General features: G+C 38.8%; 1 protein-coding gene and 1 non-coding gene across 2 annotated transcripts in view; both read left to right on the top strand.

Moving 5' to 3' along the window:
* The window catches only part of TRPC5 (transient receptor potential cation channel subfamily C member 5), a 235155-nt gene that overhangs the window by 82745 nt on the left and 128547 nt on the right, over positions 1 to 23863 (top strand). The gene's annotated exons all lie outside the window — the stretch shown is intronic.
* On the top strand, positions 4845 to 4952 carry LOC114005953 (U6 spliceosomal RNA). The gene has a single exon (XR_003547740.1). It is a non-coding gene; the product is annotated as a U6 spliceosomal RNA (small nuclear RNA).

Below are 23863 nucleotides of genomic sequence, written 5' to 3'. Positions count from 1 at the left end.
GATGTTTGGACATTTGATGGTATCTAGTATTTCTCATATATTATTCTCAAATTTTGGGGCCATTTTCTCAGTCTTCATGGTGGATTTTTCTAGGCCAGCTGTTTTCTCTTCTACATCTGAGATTCATGATCTAGTCTGCTTTTAATATTTTCAAGGGAGATTTTGACTTCCTGTATTATAGTCTTTATCTCTAACAATTCTATTTGATTCTTTTGTAAAGTGTGTAATTCCTCTTTCAGATCCTGCAAGAATTTCCTCACCTTCCAGCACTCATCAGCTCCTTTCTCCTTTCTCTTTTGCAGTTCATTATCTCCCTTCTCTTCCATCTCTGTTAGCTTCACCATTATGAATGTTCTAAATTCTTTATCAGACATATCCATGATTTCCATTGAACTGTCTGTGGATGAAGAGGAGCCATTCTTTTCCCTTGGGGGAGAGGTATTTTCTTGCTTTTCCATATTTCTTGTGGTCCTGTGGTGATTTCTAGTCATCTGATGGAAAAATACGTTTCTTCCAAAACTTGAAGTTCTATCTGAGCATCTAGGAGCATGCAGAAAAGGAAACAGAGAGAGAGAAACAACAGCAACAAAAACAACCAAGAAACAGAGAAAAAGACAAGAAAAAAATAAAAATAATAAATAAATAAATTTAAAAAAAAAAAAAGCAAAAATTAGAAAACCGTATGGTGTGCAAGCACACCACATGAAATCACTAGTTCTCAGTAGCCATGAAGGGGTCTTCTGTGGCCTGTGCCCTTGCCTTTCCTGGGTTGGGAGGAGAAGAGGGGATTATTAACAAGATAAAGTGAAAGGAGGGGCTGAGAGCCCAGAAACTGCTTAACTTTAAAAAAATTTAAACAGGAAAAATTACAAAAATATAAGAAGACAGAGACAGAGACAGAGGTAGAGAAAGACAAGAGGCTGCAAAGTCTTCTTCCTACAATGTGAGTTTGGGGGCTGGAGGCTGAATTATCAGTGGAAAAATCTTCATTTCTCCTAGTCTCCTGAAATCACTGTTCTCAGTAGTCATGAAGGGGTCTTCTCATGGCTCTCTATTTCATGGCTTAGGCAAGAGACTCTAACTGCAGGGGCAGGTGTTATCTTGTTGTTATTGCTTTAGATTGGGTCTAGCTATGTTACAGTCCTTCTGCTGATTAGCTGGGACTACAGATGTATACCACTGTGCCTAGCTTTTCCAGATGAGCTGGGATGGGAATTAAACCCAGGCCTTCACCTTACCAAGCAGCAACATTCAGTGTGTGCTACCACAGCTGGACCAGTATGTAATTGATACAAGAATAAATAAATCACATCTTAGAAGTAGCTCAGAAAGACAGCTGGAACCAAAGCCATGCTATCAATCTGACAAGTAGAATCTTATTTTTTTTTTCATTGCCAGAGGGTATGTGAAATTACCAGAGAGAAATGGAGAGAAAAGGAAAGGGAGAAAGTACCCTCTGATGGGGCATGGTCATACCACAACCCTTTTTTGGTTTCTCCATCTTGTCAGGATTTGTGGCACACATGCACACACACCTAGCATGTTTCTCAAGGTGCTGCTGCTGGGATTTGAACTGCAGTTGGCCATGTGGGATCCAGATCCCTTAACCACTAGTCACAGGACTGGGTCAACAACTAGGATCTTTAACATTATTCCATTTTTAATAATCTCTCTCTTTTATGACATTTTTGTCAGTGCAGTTAATCAAAAGAAACCATTTTACTTTTAACTGAAAGCCCTACCCTGCCATTTTGTGATGTTCCTAACTGGAAAACTTGCAACAAATATCTAACAGTAGAAAGGACGGTGCAAAGGAATTCAAATCCTCCTGGTCTATGTTTATAGTTGATAAGCTTCTCTGCAGCAGGCAATGTATAAATTAGCTTATATCCAAAGGGAATAGAAGCAGTTATGTGGAGGAGATTAAGATATGCCTGTGGTGAATATATGTGCCACTTTTATATTTACAAACAGGAACTTTTCTCATGGCACTCCCTTCTCTAGTGTTGCAGTACCATTTGGATACATGTATTCAATACAGATTTTTTATAAATAAAACACCTCCCAATATAGATAAGTTTTTCATTGTTCTCTCCACCCCTAAGGAACAATGAAGAGGACTTTGTTTCCAAATCATAAATTTTATTATCTTCTAATAATAGGAGCATCTCAGGAAGGGGGGAATACAATGAACAAAACAACAGGATTTACCCTTTAAACTCCTTTAAAAACCTACCAACCTTTACTTTATAAAAAAAAAAAAATTGTGCAATAAGGCAATTCCTGTTATAGGCTCTGACATTTAAAATCCCCGTGTACCATGTTTAATTTATCAAGAAAGAAATGAAAGAATTATACAGCTGAGGAGCTAAACATGGCCCCTTTTAGAAAATATATGAAATTTTCAAAACAGAAACTGGAAAAAAATTTAAAAAACAGGAAAGTAGGAAATGTCATTATGGTCAATTTAAAGTAACTCTACCCAATTCCTTTCCTTCGTTGAAAATATAACTCTTATTTTCCTAGACAAATATGTAGTTTCCTTAAAACAATGTTAAAATATGAAGACAGCTATGCCATCTTGACTTGGGGGGGAGCAGTCATGCACAAATTTGTCCCTGAAGTTTGGCTACTGTGACAGATTCCCACTCTCCCAGAGAGTCTGAAAAGAGATGTAATACTTCTAGAAAGATTTCTGATTTTTAAATATTGCCAGTACAGAGAACAGGTTCTAAAATCAGAGAACAGGTTCTAAAATAAGAGAAATAAAAACAGAACTTGGAGGTAACAGGAAAAGGGATTCTATTCCAAAATCTTCCTTCAGCTTTCTGAGAGAGAGAAAACAAAATTGTATTTTGCTTTAGACTGTCCCTTCCCCTGTACCCCTCTGTCATAAGCCCTTATGGTACAGCAGTCAGTGGCAGCGCGGGAAATAATGAGCACAGGACCATGGGCATATCAGACTTCTTGCTACCGCCTCCTGCCCTTTGAGATTTCAGTTTGATGAACTTCACATAGGGCCTTCTATTTCCTCCTTTAGTTGAATCTCTCCAGTTCAGCCTCAGGTATATCTAGACTTGAGAAGATTGAGAAAGGAACCAACACTTAAATCTGGCCATACCCTTCTCTGATTGGAAGATAAGGCCCTCTCCCAAGAATATACCTGAGAAGTAGAGCTCTTCCTCCTCCCTGACACTACAGAGAGAACTCCAAAAAATTAGGAATATATGTATAACTAACTCATCAGATGGCCAAAACACCAGTGCAGAGGCACAAGGATTATGAGAAAACAAGAAAATATCTCTCGCCCTCAAGGGAACAGAACAACTCATCATCATCCACAGACAGCAGAATAGAACTTTCAGAAATGTCAGAAAAAGAATTCACGGGAACCAGCAGTTAGCGTAATGGCTATGTCGCTGGATTCCCACGTAGTCATCCCCGGTTTGCGTCCCGGACCCGGTGGCTTAAAACTCACGCCAGGCACGTGTGCGTGCATGCCCAAGATCCCAAGAGGAGAATGGAGGAGAAGGGATTGCGGCGTGACCATCCCCTCTGGAGGGTGATTTCTCGCTTTCTGTCTCTATGTCTCTCTCTGTCTGTCTGGCGAGCGCACACGCCCTGTAGCGAAAACCTTTCCAAAAAAAAAAGAAAAAGAATTCAGAATATTCAGAGTGACAAAACTAAATGAGATGCAAGAGAAAATAGACAACCAACTCCAGGAGATGAGGAAGTCCTTCCACAACATGGAGGAGGACATAGACACCATAAAAAAAGAATCAAACAGAATTCTAGAGATGAAAACTATGATACAGGACATCAAAACCTCCCTCGAAAGTATTAATAGCAGATTAGACCAGGCAGAAGACCAATATCTGATCAAGAAGTCAAAATCTCTGACTTAGATAAAACTACTGAAAAGAATTTCTGTGAGGCCAACACACGGAAAATACTGGATACTATTATACACCCAAATGTCTGAATAATTGGTATTCCAGAAGGAGGAGAATCTAATAAAGGCACAGAAAATGTATTCCATGAAATATTTGCAGAAAACTTTCCAAACCTAGAGAACTATTCAGACCCCAAATAGAATCAACCTAAAAAGGTCTTCTCCAGGACTAGCAGATGGTGTAATGGTTACATCACTGGACTCCCACATGGCTAACCACTAGTCAAGGCCCAGACCAAGTGGCCTGAAGTTCATGCTGGGCACATATGTGTGTGTGTGTGCCCAGAATCCCAAGAGGAGATTGGAGGAGAAGGGATTGTGGCTTGGCCCTCTCCCCTAGGGGGTGATTTCTTGCTTTCTGTCTCTGGTGAGCACACACACACTATAGCAAAAATCTCTCTTTAAAAAAAAATTCTGCTCCATGGCACATCACAGCCAGATTGGTCAAAACCCAAGGCAAAGACAATATTTTAAAATTGGCAAGAGAGAAACATCAAATTACTTGCAAAATGTTATCCCATTAGGCTCACATCAGACCTCTCAAATGAAATAATGCAAACAAGAAAAGAGGGGAAATGTATTTAAAATGATAAAAAAAAAAGCAATTTCAATCAAGAATACCCAGCAACACTTCCCTTCATATGGAAAGAACAAATAATATTCTCAGATAAACAAAAACTGAAAGAATTCACCAATACTAAACCAGCTCTTCAAGAAGTACTGAAGCAAGCTCTATATCAAGAAAACTAAACAAAGACAAACATAAATAAGAAAACCAAAAACAACCAAGAAAATGGCTAACAAAGTGGCAGGTGGCAGGGATAAGTCTGCAAATATTGACAATAACACTGAATGTTAATAGATTAAATCCTCCCATTAAAAGACATACACTGTGCTTGCTTCAGCAGCACATATAGTAAAATTGAAAGGATACAGAGAAGATTAGCCTGACCCCTGTGTCAAGAATGACACAAAAAATCGTGAAGTGTTCCGTATTTTTAATAAAAAGACACACACTGATTGAATGGATTTTAAAAAAGGAAACCCTCTACATCCTGCCTACAAGAAATGCACCACCCAGATAAAGACAAATATAGAATAAAGGCTGGAAAAAGATATTCCGAGCAAATGGAGGGGGGGGAAGGGCTAGAGTTGCAATACTTGATATCATATAAATAGACTTTAAGACAAAAAGTATAAGAAACATATAAGAACACTATTTAGTATTAAAAGAGCTAATTCACCAAGAAGATATAACACTTACAAATATCTACACACTCAACATGGGAACACCCAAATACGTGAAAGAAAGACTGGTAGATCTAAAGGGGGAGATAGACTGCAACACACTAATCATTGGGTATTTCAATATCACACTGTATCCTTTGAACAGATCATCTAAACAAAAAATAAGTAAAGAGATACTGGATCTAAATGATACCATAAACTGAATGTATTTGACAGACAGCTATAGTACTTTCCATCCAACAATTACAAACTATTCATTTTTCTTACTACTGTATGGAACATTTTCAAAAATTGAACACATGACTAGGCACAAAACAAGCCTTTACAAATTCAAAGGTACAGAAACCATATCCAGCATCTTCTCTGAGTACAATGGAATTAACCTTGAAATTAACTGCAGGAAAAAAACTCAAAAATAAAAAAAAAAAACATGGAAACTAAACAACCTACTCTTGAATGACTTTAGAACCACTGGAGAAATTAAGACTGAAATCAAAATGTTCATTAAAACCAATGATAATGAGTACACGAGTTTCCATGACCTATGGGACACAGCAAAAGCAGTCTATAAGAGGAAAGTTCATAGCACTTAGTTTGCATAAGAGAAGAAGGAAAGATGGCAAATTGACAACACACCTCAGGTCGGGGGTGGGTGGGAAGGGAAGGGGAGAGTTTAGAGAAGGATAGCAAGAGAACAAATAGAGAGGCATGACATTAGTGTGACACAGAAATGCTTTATTACCTATTGATGATAACATGTATAGTATTCTCCACTGGACTGGTCTTAGAAGTATTTCATATTGGATAAATCCTTTATACAAGCCAAATGATATATATAGACTGAATGTTTAAAAAAAGAGAATAAATAATAATAATAATCTGAAAAAAATTATGAAAAGCTATTTGATGATGATGATGATGTGGATTGTAATGTTCTTGTCTTGACTGATATGCATGGTAATCATGCTGGAAAAAGAAATGTAATACACTGTAAAGATATATGTGATTCAATGTAATATAAAAAAGATAAAATTAAAAATAAAAAATACACCTCAGGGAACTGGAAGGACAAAAACTCTAAAAAAATAAATAAATAAATACCAGGAGAAAAGAAATAATAAAGATTAGAGCAGAAATAAATGAAACAGAGAATAAACAAGCTATACAGAAAATAAATGAAAATGAACCACCAGTTAGTGTAATGGCTATGTCACTGGACTCCCATGTAGTCAACCGTGGTTTGAATCCCGGACCCAGTGGCTTAAATTCACGCTGGGTGCGTGTGCACGCATGCCCAAGATCCAGAGAAGAGAATGGAAGAGGAGGGATTGTGGTGTGGCCATCCCCCCTGGGGGGGTGATTTCTCGCTTTCTGTCTCTCTGTCTCTCTCTGTCTTTCTGGCGAGCACATGCACCCTATAGCAAAAGCCTCTAAAAAAATAAATAAAAAATAAATGAAAACAAAGCTGGTTCTTCAAGAAGATAAACAAAATTGATATACTACTAGATAGACTAATCATAAGAACAGAGAATGAAACCAGATAAGTCAAATCAGCAATGAAATGGGCAATATGACAACAGACATAACAGAAATACAAAAGATCAAGAGAAAATATTATGAGTAACTGTATGTGAACAAACAAGAAAACCTGGGTAAAATATACAAATTTCAGGACATATATAATCTACCAAGATTGAATTAGGAAGACATAGAAAGTCTGAAAAGATCAATAATAAGCAATAAGATTAAATCAGTACTAAACAATTTTCCAACCAAAAAAGCCCAGGTCCTGATGGCTTCACTTCTGAATTCTACAAAATTTTAAAGATCTATCCCCCATTCTACTCAAACTATTTCTACAAATCCCAAAGGAAGGAACCCTCCTAAATTGATTCTATGAAGCCTCTATCACTCTCATTCTAAAAACAGACAAGGATATCACACAAAAAAAGAAAACTACAGACCAATAGACCAATATCCCTGAAGAATACAGATGCAAAAATTCTGAACAAGATACTAGCAAATTGTATCCTATGTCACATCAAAAAGATTATATGGTATGACCAGGCAGGCTTTATTGCAGGGAGGCAAGTGTGGTTCAACATATGCAAAACAATAAATGTAATAAATCATATTAACAGAAGGAAAAATAATGATCTTATTGATCAATGCAGACAAAGCATTTGATAAAATACAACATCCCTTCATTATTAAGACTTTCAGCAAGCCAGGCATTGCTTACAAATCACCTTATGCTACCATCTCTCTGATCTGCAGCTGATAAAGCTCCTCTGTTTTTAAGAACTCAAATAACTGGGACCAGCAGTTGGCCTAATGGCTATGCCGCTGGACTCCCATGTAGTCGACTGTCGTTCAAATCCATCCCTGGTGGCTTAAACTCACGCTGGCATGTGTGCATGCATGTCCAAGATCCCACGAGAAGAATGGAGGAGAAGAGACTGCGGTGTGGCCATCCCCCCTGGGGAGTGATTTCTTGCTTTCTGTCTCTCTGTTTCTCTCTGTCTTTCTGGCAAGCATACATGCCCTATAGCAAAAACCTCTCAAAAAAAAAAAAAAAAAGAAAGAAAGAAAGAAACGAACAAACAAACAAACAAAAACCCTCAAATGATTCAATTGGAGCCACCTAGATAATCTCAAAAAAATAAAGACTCACAGTAAAATCAGCATAAGGGACATTTCTCAACACAGTAAAGATAATCTGTGAAAAACCCTTAGCTAACATCATACTGAACGGGGTAAAGCTAAAAGCCTTTCCACTAAAAACTGGAACAAGATTAGGCAGCCTACTTTCTTCACTCCTTTTTAACAAATTACTGGAAATCCTCACCAATGCAATCAGACAAGAGAAGAAAATAAAAGGCATAAAAACAGGGAAAGAAGAAGTGAAATGATCTCTGTTTCCAGATGGCATGATTATATACATAGAAAACACAAAAGAATCCACAAAAAAAAAAAAACCCTTAAAAGTGAAAAATGAATACAGTAAAGTGGCAGAATACAAAACCAACATAGAAAATTCTATGGCACTTCTATACACTAACAATGAACAGACAGGTAGAATTGAAGAAAGAAATGCCACTTACAATAGTCACGAAAATATCAAATACCTGGGAATAAACCTAAACAAAGAAGTCAAAGATCACTACAAGGAAAACTATGAAAATGACTTTCACTATTTATTTAAAAATAAATTGAAAATTACACAAAAAAGTGGAAAAACATCTTATGTTCCTGGATTGAAAGAATTAATATAATCAAATTATCAATTAATATATTCAAAATGTCAAAATGTAGAATTGACATTTAAATTATAAATTACATTTATAATTAACTTATAAATTTAATCCAATCTTGATCAAATTACCAGAGATATTGTTCACAGAAATAGAAAAAACAGGGGCTGGCAGGTGGCATGGTAGTTAAGGGCTCTGGACTCCCACATGGCCAACCATGGCTTGAGTCCTGTCGGCTTACTTTCTCTCTCTCTCTCCCTCCTTCACCTTCTTTCTCTGTCTCTCTCTGATCAAATGAAATAAACAAATAAATAAAATAAAATAAAGTTCAATAAAATAATTATTTTAAAGAAAAAAAAGAAAGAAATAGGAAAAAAACACAGTCATAAAATTTTTCTGGAATCATAAAAGTCCACATAATGCCGAAGCAATAATGCACAAAAAGAATAAAGTAGGAGATATCTAACGTCCTGACCCCTAAAAATATTACAAACCTGTGATAAGCAAAACAGCATGGTACTGGCACAAAAACAGGCATGTAGACCAATGGAAGAAAATAGAGAATCCAGAATTAAACCTCAAAACATACAGCCAACTGATTCTTGACAAAGAGCATAAGACAATACAGTGGGGAAAATAAAACCTCTTTAGCAAATGGTTCTAGAAAAACTAGATATCCACCTGCAGAAAAATAAAACTAGACCCCTATCTCTCACCTTTAACAAAAATCAACCCCAAATGACTCAGCCATAAAAAACAACAAGACCCTGGAATTTGATAGAAAGTGGTCGGATATGGAGGATCTATTGCTGAGTGAAGTAAACCAGGATATTAAAGAGAGATATTGTATGTATCCACTTAATATATATCGACTATCTGCTTTATGGTAGAGATCGAAATATTGGAGGGCATAAAAGCAGTGAAAATAGTTAGTGAGGATAACACAGTATGGAACGGGGCGGAAGAAGAGAAGAGTATGGAGAAGGATAGCAAGAGAACAAATAGAGAGGCATGACATTAGTGGAATTCACATAGGGTTTATTACCTGTTGATGATGACTTGTATAGTATTCTCAACTAGACAGGACTGAGAAGTATTTCAGGTTGGGTAAAGTCTTTTTACAAGCAAAATGATAAATAGTGATTGATTGTTTAAAAAAATAATGGGAATAATAATAATCTGGAAAAAAATTAAAAGCTATTGGATGATGATGATGGGGATTTCAATGTCTTTGTATTGACTGATATGAATGGTATTCCTTCTAGAAAAAGAAATTAATACAGTATAATTATGTGATTCAATGTAATATAAACAAGATTATGATCATAAAAATTTAAAAAAAATAAAAGGGGAAATTCACCCCCAAATGGATCAAAGATCTAAACATAAAACCTCAAACTATAAAAGAAAAGTATTTAACAGAGAATAAAAGGATTCCATGAGTTAATAAATGCAATAATTTGGAATTATAAACTAAGTGCCTAATAAATGCCAGCTGATAGAATTGTGCTGAAGAAATTCCAGGATCCAGAAAACAGTGGTACATCCTGATTAGTGAACCATGGAACACAGGAGAGTAGATGGCTGCACCTCGTAAAAAAACTGGAAGGAAGTAGCAAAGATACAATTCATCTCATAGTTAGAGCCGACATTAAATTATGACTTTGAACTAAGGTAAAGATGGGAGAGAATAGGACTGTCTTGTGGCTCTAGGTCAGGTCACCTTACAGGAGACCTGAGAACAAAGATTTTAGACACTTCTTAGGGATTAGCAAATCCTCCTAGTCTAACTCCCTCTCACCTTTGAAGTACCTCCTCACTCTGGTTCTGAGCTCTGGCAGGGCAGAAGCTACACATGCACTACTTTTGGCCTGACAAAACTGACTACAATTGTAGGCTATTCATTGACCATGCCTCTAATACATTGCCAGTTAAATCGAAAAGGCCCTCTATTTGGTATTACAATTATGGTATTTTTTCAAAGCATTAATCACTTATTCCTGGAAATACTGACTTGGAAAGTAAGACATTGAGACAAAATAATGAAGGCCCATTACCCTATGTCTAGCAGGATTCCACCTGAACCAGCCTAGATTTCAAGTTTTCTTATGTGAATCACTCAGGTAAGGAGAGTATCATGAAAGTATCTTCATGTACCTTTTACCACTCACCATGCTATCCTAGAGCTAGTCCTGAAGTTCAAGAATACTCTCAGAAAATTTTAAGTTTATTTATTCTTTCCATGAGAGAGGGATACAGAGAGTGAGAGAGAGGCACCTTCAAAAGGGTCTTCAAACCACCATCCTACCTCCAGCCTCAGCCAGCCAGGATCACAGGCACACAAATGAGCCTGGTGACTTTGGGACATGAATCTGGGACATTCCCCTATGGTTGCAGCATTGCAGAGATTATGTTACTGCTGTGCTACTGTGGCTGGCCACCTCAGAAATTTGACAAGAACAAGACTAAGCACCAGTCATGGTCTCCTTTACATTTCTATGGCAAATGCCAGCTTGTCTAGAGAGGGCAGATCAGTTTATTTTACCACCTGGAAAGAATATCAGTGGTCATGCAGTTTTTCCCTATGCCTGCAAATTTGCTTAATGCCTATCCATCAAAGAAAGGATACTTCTGTTTTGCTTTTTGTTGTTGTCGTTTGTTTGTTTATTTGAGAGGTTTTTGCTATAGGGAGCATGTGCTCATCAGAGACAGAGAGACAGAAAGCAAGAAATCACCCCCTAGGGGGGATGACCATGCCACAATCCCTTCTCCTCTGTCTGGTCTCAGGATTTGGGGCATCCATGCATAAGTACTCAGTGTGAGTTTTAAGGCTCAGGGTCTGGGACTTGAACTGTGCTCTACTACGTGGGAGTCCAGTGACTCAACTAGTACACCATCTGCTGGTCCTGAATACTTCTGTTTTTAATGATTTCCTAAGAAGATTCTATAATCTCCCTCAGTTATTTCAATGTTGTATAATTTTGCTTCTTCCAGGAATTATATCTCTTTTTTTTTTTGAGAGGTTTTCGCTATAGAGCATGTGTGCTCACCAGACAGACAGAGAGAGACATAGAGACAGAAAGCAAGAAATCACCCCCCAGGGGGGATGGTCACGCTTCAATCCCTTCTCCTCTATTCTCCTCTCAGGATCTTGGGCATGCACGCACATGCACCCATCATGAGTTTTAAGCCACCAGGTCCGGGACGCAAACCGCAGTCGACTACGTGGGCATCCAGCAACATAGCCATTATGCTAACTGCTGGTTCCCGAATTATATCTTCATATACATTAACTTACAACAATTCTGGCCAGAAAGGACTATCCCTATCTCATAACTGTGAAAGTGAAACCCCAAAGAGGGGTAAGCAACCTGCTGAGATTATACACCTGGTTAGTAGCAAAGCAAGAGTGAGAAACTTAGGCTTAACTACAGTGGTACAGTGGTAGCACACCACTCTGTGATCCTGGAACCATATGAAAAATCAGGGGCTTGATTTCCTGGTTGACCTATATGTGCCAGGCACATGTGCCTGTGATCCTGGCCAGCTAGGAGGATTTGGGGAAAGATGAAATCTTGTTGAGGATACTTATCTTTTCTTTCTTTCCCTCTTTCTCCCCTTTACACTATGGTCTACCTAATGACACTTTGAAGACCTCCAAATCAGAAGCAGAGTAAGAACCAGCATTGGGGCCAGCCCCATGGCCTAGTGGTTAAGGAACCTGAACTGGTTTGAATCCTGTCCCCAGGTGGTTTTAAAAACATTCTGAGCATACGTGTGCCCCAAACCCTGACAGGAAGGAGAATGAAGAAGGGATTGTGGCATGACCATGCCACACTAGGATGTGCTTTCCTCTCTCTCTCTGTCTCTCTCTCTGGTGGGCATAATCACCCTCTGGCAATAACAATAATAATTAATAATAAAAGAACCAGTGGTAAGTTACCAACAAGAACACAATGGTTGGCTTCCTAAACAAGATCAAAGGCCAAAATCCTTCCTTAAGACACCCATTTTGTTGTCCTCATTCCTGCATAATATTGTTCCTAGAGTAAAAATAGAGTCAGAATGTTCCAGGGAGGAGGGGCTAGCAGGAGGCATGGTGGTTAAGGTGTTGGACTTCCGTATGGTCAACCATGGTTCTAGTCCCAGGCCTGGTAGCTTGAAAATCATGCCAGGTATGTATGCATGCATGCCCAACATCTGAAGACGAGAATGCAGAAGAGATTACAATGTGACCAATCTCATCTGAGGGACAATCTTTCACTTTGCCTTTCTCTTTCTCTCTGGTGAACACACATACCCTATGGGGGGAAAAAAAAAACCTGCAGTAAAAGGGAAAGATACTAGAAACCTAGAAGAATATTAAAATCCCCTTAAGACCACCTACTAGTCCATGAAAATAAAAGAATAAGAGAAGAATATTTGATTACCTGGTCTTTTGCTGACTTTTTTTTTTTTTAAGTTTTATTTCTTTCATGAAAGAGGGGTGATAGTATCCTGAACTGGACTGGTGAGAAGTATACTCATGTTGGGAGAAATAACTTTATAAGATCAGTGATGTATTCTGATTGAATGTATAAAATAAGGTGAGAGACAGAGAGAAAGACAGAAAGACAAGCACCCTCAACAGGGTCTCTATCTGAAATCCCTCCTTCTCTCAATGCCCAACAAGCCTTCCCAGCCAGCCAGGCTCATGGACACATGCACCGAGCATGTACAAAATAACCATGTGAGGTATTTAGGGCAACACAGAGTTTATTTACTCCATCTTCCATTTAGGAAAATTAAAATCCAGACAGATAAAATGATCTACCCAAAGTCACATATCTGGAATGTGGTAGAACTGGGAACCTAGTTCTGTGCTTTCTTCTTACAGCCTCCAACATTATGCTGTAGAGCCCCGTCCCTGAGGAAAGACTCTCCAGATTCTTTGTTAGGACAGAGACATCCCCTACTTGCCCATTAACCCAGTGCCTGGAAGCTTAACGTGTCTCACCAGCACAAGGGAGCACAAGCACATGAAGTCATCTGAAGACCTGAGTTTATATGGTGAATCACCTGTGAATATCAGAGAAAATGACTCTCAAATGGCACTCTTCAAGAATGAAAGCAACATTTGAATATCCCAGCTACTCAGTGGAATAAATTGTTTCTTCCTAACCAGCACTACCTTCCTCTTGAATTACACATGAAACCAAACAGTGCCCCAGAGCAATATAAGCAGCACAATGTGAAATTACAGTCCAAGAAGGTATATGTGATCTAAATGTACATCCTAGTGGCCTTTTCCACTGTGCCACCATCTAAGCCACTAAGTGCCCAAGTTGAAAGTTCTCCCCTACTGCCACTGCCACAAAGAAAAGTGGAAACTGTTCCTTTAAATGTACCAATAAAGAGGAAGCTGGTGTTTACTTGGCAGGCAGAGAACAGGATACTTCATGCTTGGCATACTGCTACCTTTGGCATCTAGTCCAGAAGATGCTGTATTCTGCAGGGGTGGCAGTTATTTTGTCCTCAGGATAACATAGTGGAAGATACAGCTATATTTACATACAGAGATGCCTGTCACCCCGTAAGCTCACAAGAGGCAAAAGAAATGGCACAAACAGGAATAAATAAGCCAAGTCCTCAGTGCTTCTGGCAGTTGAATCCATGCTACTAAAGAGGGAGGCCTTTACCTCTTTCCTTGACCCCCAGAATGTCACTATTCCTTGGTTGGATCCAGTAACCCTCCCAAGAATGATAAGAGACCAGGTTTGTCAGAACCATCTTTTCCCAGATTACTCCAAATTAAGTGGTTGAGGTTTGACTCTACTGCCAAGTCAGTACTGCTGCCAGACTCAACACATATCCCTTTAATGAAACAGCAAAGATTAGTTCATTAAGCAAACCTCACACTGAAAACAGAAGTCTGGATACAAGTACAAGCTATCAAACGCTTGATAGACTTCAGATAATACATGGATGTAAACCTCACTGCAGTACAAAGCATTTGACTATGACTAGGACTTAAGGCTCTGACTAGACCAAACTACACATAGATAGGTACTGGCTATGTTTTAACAGTATTTTAAAGAGGTTTTAAGCAAGCTAACTAGCTAGTTTTTAACTAGACTTAGGCTTTCACTATACCTTAAAAAGACTCTTACAGGCTTTAACCATTCTGAGGCTCTGGCTAGGCCTAACTATGCTCTAACTAGATCCTAATTATGTTTAGACCTCAACTGGACTAGTTAGACTTAAACTTAGCTAATTAGGCCTTAAGTAATCTTAGCTCTGACAAGGTCTTAACTAGGCTAATTAGGCTGTAACTGGACTTTGACTTAGCTAGGCCTTAATTGGACTGACTAGGCCTTATCTAGTCTTTTTTTTTGGTCCTTAACTGAGCTGAATAGACCTTAATTTGGGTTGACTAGATTTGATTAGGCCTTAACTGAGGTGGCTAGGCCTTAACTAGGTTCTGTCTAGGCCCCATCTGAGCTGTGTAGAGCTTAATTGGATTGACTAGATCAGACCAAACCTTAACTGGACAGACTAAGTCTTAACTAGGTTTGGCCCTGGCTAGGCTCTAACTGGGTTGAGAACTGGATAAGCCTTAATTGGGCTGAGTAGGTCTTAACTGGGCTGACTAGACCTTATCTAGGCTCTGTCTAGTGTCGCGCAACTGACGACTCCGGAGACGGTCTTCTCTTCAGCACTTTATTTCCCCAGGTTATGTTACAGAAGTTCTTCTACCTTTCCCTTTCCCCGGGGCCTTATAAAGGGCCCCTAGCCAATCAGATCATTGTCCATGTGCACGGAAGCCAGTCCTCGAAAGAGGATTGGTTGCATGCAGTGTTCCCGTGCTCTCCACGCTCCCCACTGCCCTACTTCCTTAAAGTTGTTTACTGCTTTGAGCGCTCAGCGGGCTTCAGTTGAGCGCCATTTTGAAATAGGCGCTGAGGGCGATGGGCGCTCCACAGTCTAGGCCTTAACTGAGCTAGATAGGGTTTAAGTGAGCTAACTAGTTCTGCCTTGATCTTAACTGGGCTGACACAACCTCAAGACAGCCTTGGCCCTAGTTAGTGAAATATTGGCATGACTTTGACTAAGTTTCAATTACTCTTTACAAAGAGTAATCTCAATTTTCTATTTCTAACCCTCCCCTCTCCTAGTTTATAACTGCCTTGCTCAGGTAGTTCCAAATAACAAAAACATTGCATTCAAGAGTTGTCACTTGGCAACCAAGGAATCAATAAACACTTTAATTTTTTTCTGGCAATTTATTTCACAGATCTAAACAGAGCAGAATTTTGCTATCAGTTCCTTGCCATAGTCTTTTTTGTGTTTATATAATGCTTACCTAGTCTCTACCAATTATTTTCAGATACATTTAAAAAAATCACTCAAAATAGTATGCATTATTATTTATGGTGATTAAAATTTATTACTTGCAATTATACTTTCAAATGCATATTCTTTCATGTGTACTCTGCTAATTTTGTACCATTTGAAAAAGTGTGAAAATTTTTCATGGTTTATCATGTGATATTAGTTGAAAAAAGTATTTATTGGGGCAAAGATTATTATATTTATAACATGGGAGATTATTTTATATTTGAATATTTATTTATTTATTTATTTATTTTTGACATAGGGCACATATTCTCACCAGAGAGAGACAGAGACAGAGATGGAGAAAGTGAGAAATCATCCCCCAGGGAAGATGGCCAGTTTCTTCTGCTCTACTCTTTTTCTGGGATTTTGGACATGTGCACACATGCACCTGGCATGATTTTAAAATAACCAGATCTGCAACTTGAACCATGGTCAACCAATGTGGGATTCTAGTGCCTTAATCACCAAGCTACCTGCTGACCACAAGAATATTTATTCTTATACTAACTTCAAATATCATTCTGTCATTTCAGTAAATTATTCAACTTATTTAGTTACTTTTTTACAAACTTATAGATAGCTATAAAAATATACCATGCAATGGATTCTAAGTTTTGTCGAACTCACAATGTTTAAGAGTATTGAACAAGTTGGAAGAAGGATTTTCTTGTTAGGTGTATACATTTATGATTTATTTAGAATAAAATTATATGTAACTGCAAAAAAATATAAGTAAAAACCTCAGTATTCTGCAGTTTGAGGCTGCCATCTGAGTCTTAACAAAGGGCATGAGCCCTACCTTACCTTACACAACAGGAAACAGACTATTGCCTTACAGTAGCCAACATATTTACAGTGTAATATAGGAGGCAACTACTGAGTAAGTATACCCTGGAGAAACAAGGGGATGTTATTTTAGGTAACACTTCACTTGGAGGTATGTTTTCATTTCAGCCAGTGAAGATTGTCAGTATAACGGAATAGGGCCTGTTCCTATAGGATGCAACTGCTCCTTATATTTAGGCTGCATGCAGCAGTAGGGCAAAAGGTCTAATCTGGGCCCCAGGATCAGAAAGTTTATACATTCATTCATTCATTCCACAAATATTTATTGATCACCCACTATGTGATAGATACATGAGGTCTTCAAAAATTTGATTGAAAATACATATTATGAAAAATATATGCATGGGTTTCAAAAACTTTGAGCACCAAAGTAAACTTGTACTTTATTTCCATTTTCCATAACTCTGAAGTCCCCTAATACCATCCTAAGTACTGGGACTATAATGATAATCACATGAAGCCATAACCCTTGACCTCATGGGCTTTTCATTCTACAAACAAAATGAGTTGAAGCTTAGCTTAAAACCATATGCTATTGATACACAGTGAAGGGTCAGATGTAATGGCAAAGTCCAAAATGACAGAATAGCTACAGGAATTGGGAGGAAAAAGCTAGGCAAATAACTATATAATCAGGAAGATAATCAAACAAAGAGAAGGAACAAATGAGTGTTATCTTTATTTTTAAAATATGGAAACAGGGCCCATAGGCCCATGCCATGTAATGCTAGACCCACATGGTAAGCTTCCTGGTTAGCATTCTGGGCCTCTCAGCACAACAGGTGCAAATGTGTGTGTCCATAGTCAGAGCTGGCAAAGGCTGAGCAAGGATTTCAGTCTGAAGACCCTACTGTCAGTGTTCTCTCTCTCTCAAAAGAACTAAGTAACTTTAAAAATATGTAAGGAAACATATCTCCCAGCATCACCACCACCAATGGCACATCATCCTGGGCAAGTTATTTACATTTTCAAGCCTTCAGTTCTTTCTTTTATGAAATGGAATAGCTTCCCCATCTGAAAAAAAAAAAGTAGAGAGAAACTAGGACTGGCCCCATAGTGCGGTGATTAAGCACTCTGCAGAGGAAGCTGGATCCTACATGGTTAACCTGAGTTTGAGTTCTGACCCCACTGGCCTTTAAAGAATTCTGAGTGTGCATGCACATGCCCAGGATCCTAATGGAATAGAAAATTAGAGGAGAGAGAATTATGGCATGATCAGGCCCTATTGTGGGTGCTGTTTCTCTCTCTCTCTCTCTCTCTCTCTCTCTCTGGTATGCACATGCACTGTCAGCATAAAAAAATAGATACTACAATAGATAAATGAATCATACAGGCATAGAGGATAAGAGTGTCAGGCTTTGAAGTTGTACAGACTGGGATTCGAATCTCAGCTTTTGCTACATTTTAGTTATATGTCCTTGGCGTGTGATTTAATCTCACTGAGCCTCTTAATTATTTCTTTGTAAAAAAGAGGAATGATATTAATTATAACTATCTCATGAGGCTGTTGTGAGGCCAAAGTCTGAGAAAACATGAAAAATGTTTACTTCAATAAATTAACATACTCTATTAAAACCAGGGAGGGGCCAGCACATGGCATGGTGGTCAAGGCACTGGACTCTCACGTAGCCAACCATGGTTCAAGTCCTGAGCCTGGTGGCTTGTTTTCTCAGGTTCTCTTCTCTCTCTGGTAAAAATAAAAGTAATAATAACAATAATAAATAATTCTTGGGGGTAAAAAAAACAGGAAGAAGGGTAGCTCTGTGGTGCAGCAGTGGGGAACTGCTCAAGAGAAACCAGATCCCACATGACAGCTGTGATTTGAGGCCACAGCTGGTCAATCTGAGGCATGTTATGCATATGCATGAGTGAGTGTCCAAGATCTGACAGGCTGGAAGTCTGACCCTGTGAAGGGTCTTTCTGCCTGTCTGTCTGTCTGTCTGTCTCTCTCTCTCCCTCTCCCTCTCCCATGCATATACTAATATGTATTTATTTATTTAAGTTTTGCTATAGGGTGCTTGCACTCACTGGAGAGAGAGAGGGGGAAAGTGAGAAATCATCCCCTAAGGGATGGCCATGCCACAATCTCTTCTCCATTCTCCTCTTGGGATTTTGGGCACACACTCACATATGACAAGTGTATTTTTCAAGCTGGTGGGTCCAGAACTTGAACCATGTAGATGGCCATGTGAGACCCAGACACCTTACCCTCCACATCATCTGCTGGCTCCACACCAGTATTAGTTTGTATTATCTGTTGAAGATAATTTTATAGTATTCTCAACTGAACTGGGGAGAAATGTACACATGTTGGAATATTCATTCACTTTGCAAGCTAAATAACATGATAGAATGTATAAAAGATCTTGAAATAAAATAAAAATAAAAAAATAGAAACAAAAAACAAGAAGACTAAGCTATGCCTTGCTCAACCTAATTCCTTTTAAAAAATATTTATTTCTTCCCTGAGAGAGACAGAGACAAAGAAAGAGACAGAGAGATATACACCCTCAAGAGGGTCTTCACACTCTAACCCACCCCCAGTCTCAGGTGGCATACATCATGAGCACACACATGCTCACCTAGCATACTTAGATAGATCCCAGAACATAAACCCAGTACCTTTCCCAAGTGGACCCAGTAGTGTTAGCACTGTACCACCACCTGGTCCCACCTCACTCCTTTTTATTCATATTATTCTTTGGTGTCTTTAATGTATTTAGCAGGTACTTGATAACAATGTGCTGACGGGTTCGAGGCAGTAGAAACATTGACAGGGTGGTACCGAGGAATTTCAGAAACCTGGAAAATGTGATTGAACAGGGAAAGAAATTGGGGGTTTTCTTTATGCTCACCCTATTCCAGATCGACCCATATCCATTTGTTCCCTGTGACCATAACAAAGAAACATCTTCCTGGGGCAAGTCCCATTAAGATGGCACATAAAAGTCTCAGGGAGAGGACAAGCAGATGGCATAATGGTTACTTTGCTGGACTCCCACATAGTTGACTGAGGTTCGAGGCCTGGACACAGCAGCTTAAAATTCACATTGGGCACATGTGTGCCCAAGATCCCAAGAGGAGAATGGAGGAGAAGGGATTGCGATGGTAAAATCACCCCCTGTGGCTGATTTCTTGCTTTCTGTCTTTCTTTGTCTCTCTGGTGATCACACACATCCTACAGGAAAAATATCTCTCTAAAAAATAAATAAAAAGTCTCAGGGAGACAAGTTTAACTTGAAGAATGACAATCCCGGGGAACCAGCAGTTAGCGTAAAGGCTATGTCGCTGGACTCCCACGTAGTCGACCGCGGTTTGCGTCCTGGACCCGGTGGCTTAAATCTCACGCCGGGCGTGTATGCGTGCGTGCCCAAGATCCCGAGAGGAGAATGGAGGAGAAGGGATTGCGGCGTGACCATCCCCTCTGGGGGGTGATTTCTCGCTTTCTGTCTCTATGTCTCTGTCTGTCTGGCGAGCGCACGCACCCTATAGTGAAAATCTCTCAAAAAAAAAAAATGACAACCCTGCAACCGGGTTCTCTGCTACACTTGGGGACGAGACTGTACATTTTTTTTCTTTACACAATATCTTTTTCTCTGCTTTCCTTAATCTCTGGCTGGTCTCTGAGAAAACTACTGCAGAGTTACAATACAATATGTGAAAGATGCTTTGAAAAGGAAAAGTAATATTACTATCAGTTGCACATTGAACAAATTCACAAATATTTCCCTTACAGTTGCAGAAACATTACAAACTACCACTATAATTAGATATCTTGTCAGCCTTGCTTTGATGTCCAAAATCACAAAGGAAATATGTTGACATCATTTCAGTACTTAATGTTTAAGTGTAAGTACTGAGTCATTCACTCCCTCTAGGAAGTAGAAAAAGCAATGAATTGAAGGGCCTCAGAATTGAAAATAGGTAACTCAGGAAGGTTACACATCTCTTTCTAGAAGCTGTGAACGGGATACCAATGTTTCTCATTTGAGAATGGCTTTGGATTGCCCCTGCTAAAGGGCAAGGGAATAAATAGACAGGCCCAGATCACCTAAAGCAGTGGTTCTAAATCAGAACCCATGTTCACCCCAGGGGACATTTGGCAATATCTGAAGAGACTTTAGTTTGCCACCAGGTCCGGGATTTAAACTATGTTTGGCCATGTGGGAATCCAGCACCTTTATCTATCACACCGCCAATGAGTATATTTCTTTCCTTTGGGTAGATACCCAGGAATGGAATTGCTTGATCATATGGTCATACTATTTGTAGGTTTTTGAGGAACTTCCATATTATTCTCTACAGTGGCTGTACTAATTTGCATTGCATGGGAATTGTATTATAAGTGAGATGCAATTCCTTTTCTCTAAGATCAACATCTTGTAAACTCAACTTCAAGATTCCATAGAAAATTATTTTTCTTAATCACCAAAGCCAATCATCTACCCTCAATATTAATTTTCCAAGACCTTACCTTTTTGAAATTCTCCTTCCTGACTTTTATGACATCTTCGTTCTGTTCTGAGTCCTTTTGACCTATTGTGGCTCAGCCTCAGGTTCCTTTCTTGAGCTACTCTATATAGATAGGTTTGGCTCAAACTCAAGCCTGTTGCCTTTTTCTCACTCACCTCTTCCTTTTATTGATTTTATTCATTCATTTACATCCCTTCCCATTCCTCGGGGATATGAAGTAGTTGAGATCTCATGCTATTCATTCTCTCTTAATTATCATACCCACTCCTTTGGTTTCAGCCATCATTTCAAGAAGGCCAATCCCCAAACTACACCTCTGACTGTGATATCCTTCCTATACACCACATCTACCTGCCCAACCACCTTCTGAACACTGTCTACAGATACCTTGAATGTGACATATCCTAAACTTAGTGCAACCAGAAGTTCATGTCCTGGAAATTCTCTCAATAGCAGACAAACCAGGATAGTAAATCACCAAAACTAAAGTGACCTCATCAAACTCAGTCCTCCTCCTGATTGCTCAGCATTAAATATCAGATATATCCTCCTTTTGAGTAAACCTCAACTCATCTTTACCCTCCACCTCCTCATGCAATTGATTGTCAAATATTGTCAATTTTGTCCCAAAATATCTTCTTTATATTATCTCCTTTCAATTTCTTCTTCTGTAATTCAGGTCTTTATCACCTCTTACATGGACAGTTACCGTAGACTTTTTTGGGTTGTTTTTTTTTTTTGAGTTACAGTAGACTCTTAATCAGATCCTTGCCTCCAGTCACTTCCTTTACCCGTCTACCATTCCCTTTACCAATTCATCTTCCATTCTGCAAAGATCAATTCTTCTGAAATACAAATCTGATCATGCACTAGTAGTTACCTCATCAGTACAGAAACTGAACCCCAAATACAGTATTAAATCAAGGCTCCTGGGTACCTGAACATGACAACACAGTGTAATATTTAATAAATGTTGATATGAATGACTAAAATATGCCGAGTAATAATATGACCTATAAATGAAAGGAAATAGCAAAACGAAACAAAACTACCACCATACCCTTGAGAAGCCAGGAATGCTGAGTCTGTCAGTTATGGCTTTGTATCTTTTCATTTCTTCAGAAAAGCATATGACAGCCACAGTTAAAACAAGTAAGAATTCTCAGAGACCTCTGGGAGGTACAGATGAGTTACAGCCTTGATAAAATTCATGTGAAACAGAATGAACTGGAAGTTACCTTGTGCCGAAACCAAGAGAGCTTCAGAGGGAATTCACTTGCTCCCTTAGGCTGACAGGTCTTAACTTAAGTGTAGTCTCACTCCAAAATTACTCCTATTGCAAGAACTATAGGCTTTCCATCTCAGAATCACAAGACAAAAGAATTTCCTTCAGTGATGTTTATATCAGTGATAGGAAATATGTATCCCATTAGGACTCTGAATACAGATTATGAGAAGTGCCAGATGAAAAGAGAAGGCAAATGCATTCACTAGAGGAGAAAAAGAGCGCTCCCCTTCCTCAGCAAAATATACCTATCCTATGGCCTATCTCAGACACTTGCAAGTGGTGAATTGTTTATGAAGTAACTCACCTTGGGAATAAATGGCTGACGTTCAGAGACATTAGAAAAAAATGACCACCAGGAAGAATGGAGCTGTAACACTAAAAGTTTCCTCACGATGCGATGGAAGGTAACTTCCTCTTCCATTTTAAGTGTTTAACAGATGTAGCCCTCCCCCCATCAGAAGGCTCCCTCAGCTAGGGTCCTTTTTTTTTTTTTGCCATGTTTTCTTTTTTCCATTTTTTTCTCTGTCACTTAATGAGACACTGAAATATTTCATTTATATTCCAAAGACCATGCTTCCAAAATTCATTTTGCCTTCATTTTAGGTGTCTCCTCAATCAGAAATACACATGCACACATGTGCACCTTCTTTGTGTAATAGCTGCCATATGTTCCTTCTTCCCAAATCTGGGAGATATAAGCCATGGTCTCTGTTCTAAAGGAGTTTAGAGTCTAATCAGGGAGGGCAACCAAACACAACTAAAAACGAAGACATTGATCCACCAGGTGGCATAGTGGTTGAGGCACTAGATTTCCACATGGCCAACCACGGTTCGAGTCCCAGACCTGGTGGCTTTCTTTCTCACTTTCTTTCTCTTTCTCTCTTGTGAGCACACATGCCCTATAATAAACTTAAAATAATAATAATAATAATAATAATAATAATAATAATAATAAATTAAGGGACCAGCAGATGGAATAATGGTTATTGTTGAACTCCCATATGGCCGACTGCATTTTGAGTCCTAGTCCCACTTGAAACTCATGCCAGGCACATATGCATGTGTGACCAAAATCCCAAGAGGAGAAGGGACTGTGGCATAGCCATCCCTCTTGGGGAGTAATTTTTCATTTTCTTTCTCTTGTCTGTCTCTCTGGTGAGCCCACATGCCCTATAGCAAAAATCTCTCAAAAAAAATTAAAATAAATAACGATAGAAGTATACACCACAGTCATTTTGTTTATGTAGTTGCTGAAAGAACTTGGAGAATGGGAAGGTCAGTATGAGCTGGAATCTTTAAAAAAGTCACATTTTTCAAAGAACAGAATCAGAGTCCATTGCAGTGCAACATAGAGATATTTTTAAGATAACTCCTCCCAAAATAAATAAATAAAAATGAAACACTCACAGAACTAGCGTCTCATCT

The sequence above is a fragment of the Tupaia chinensis genome, unplaced genomic scaffold, assembly GCF_000334495.1.
Source record: "Tupaia chinensis unplaced genomic scaffold, TupChi_1.0 Scaffold144991_2, whole genome shotgun sequence".
Taxonomy (NCBI): domain Eukaryota; kingdom Metazoa; phylum Chordata; class Mammalia; order Scandentia; family Tupaiidae; genus Tupaia; species Tupaia belangeri.
The sequence above is the reverse complement of the archived record's forward strand: the minus strand, read 5'-3'. Positions and strand labels throughout refer to the sequence as shown.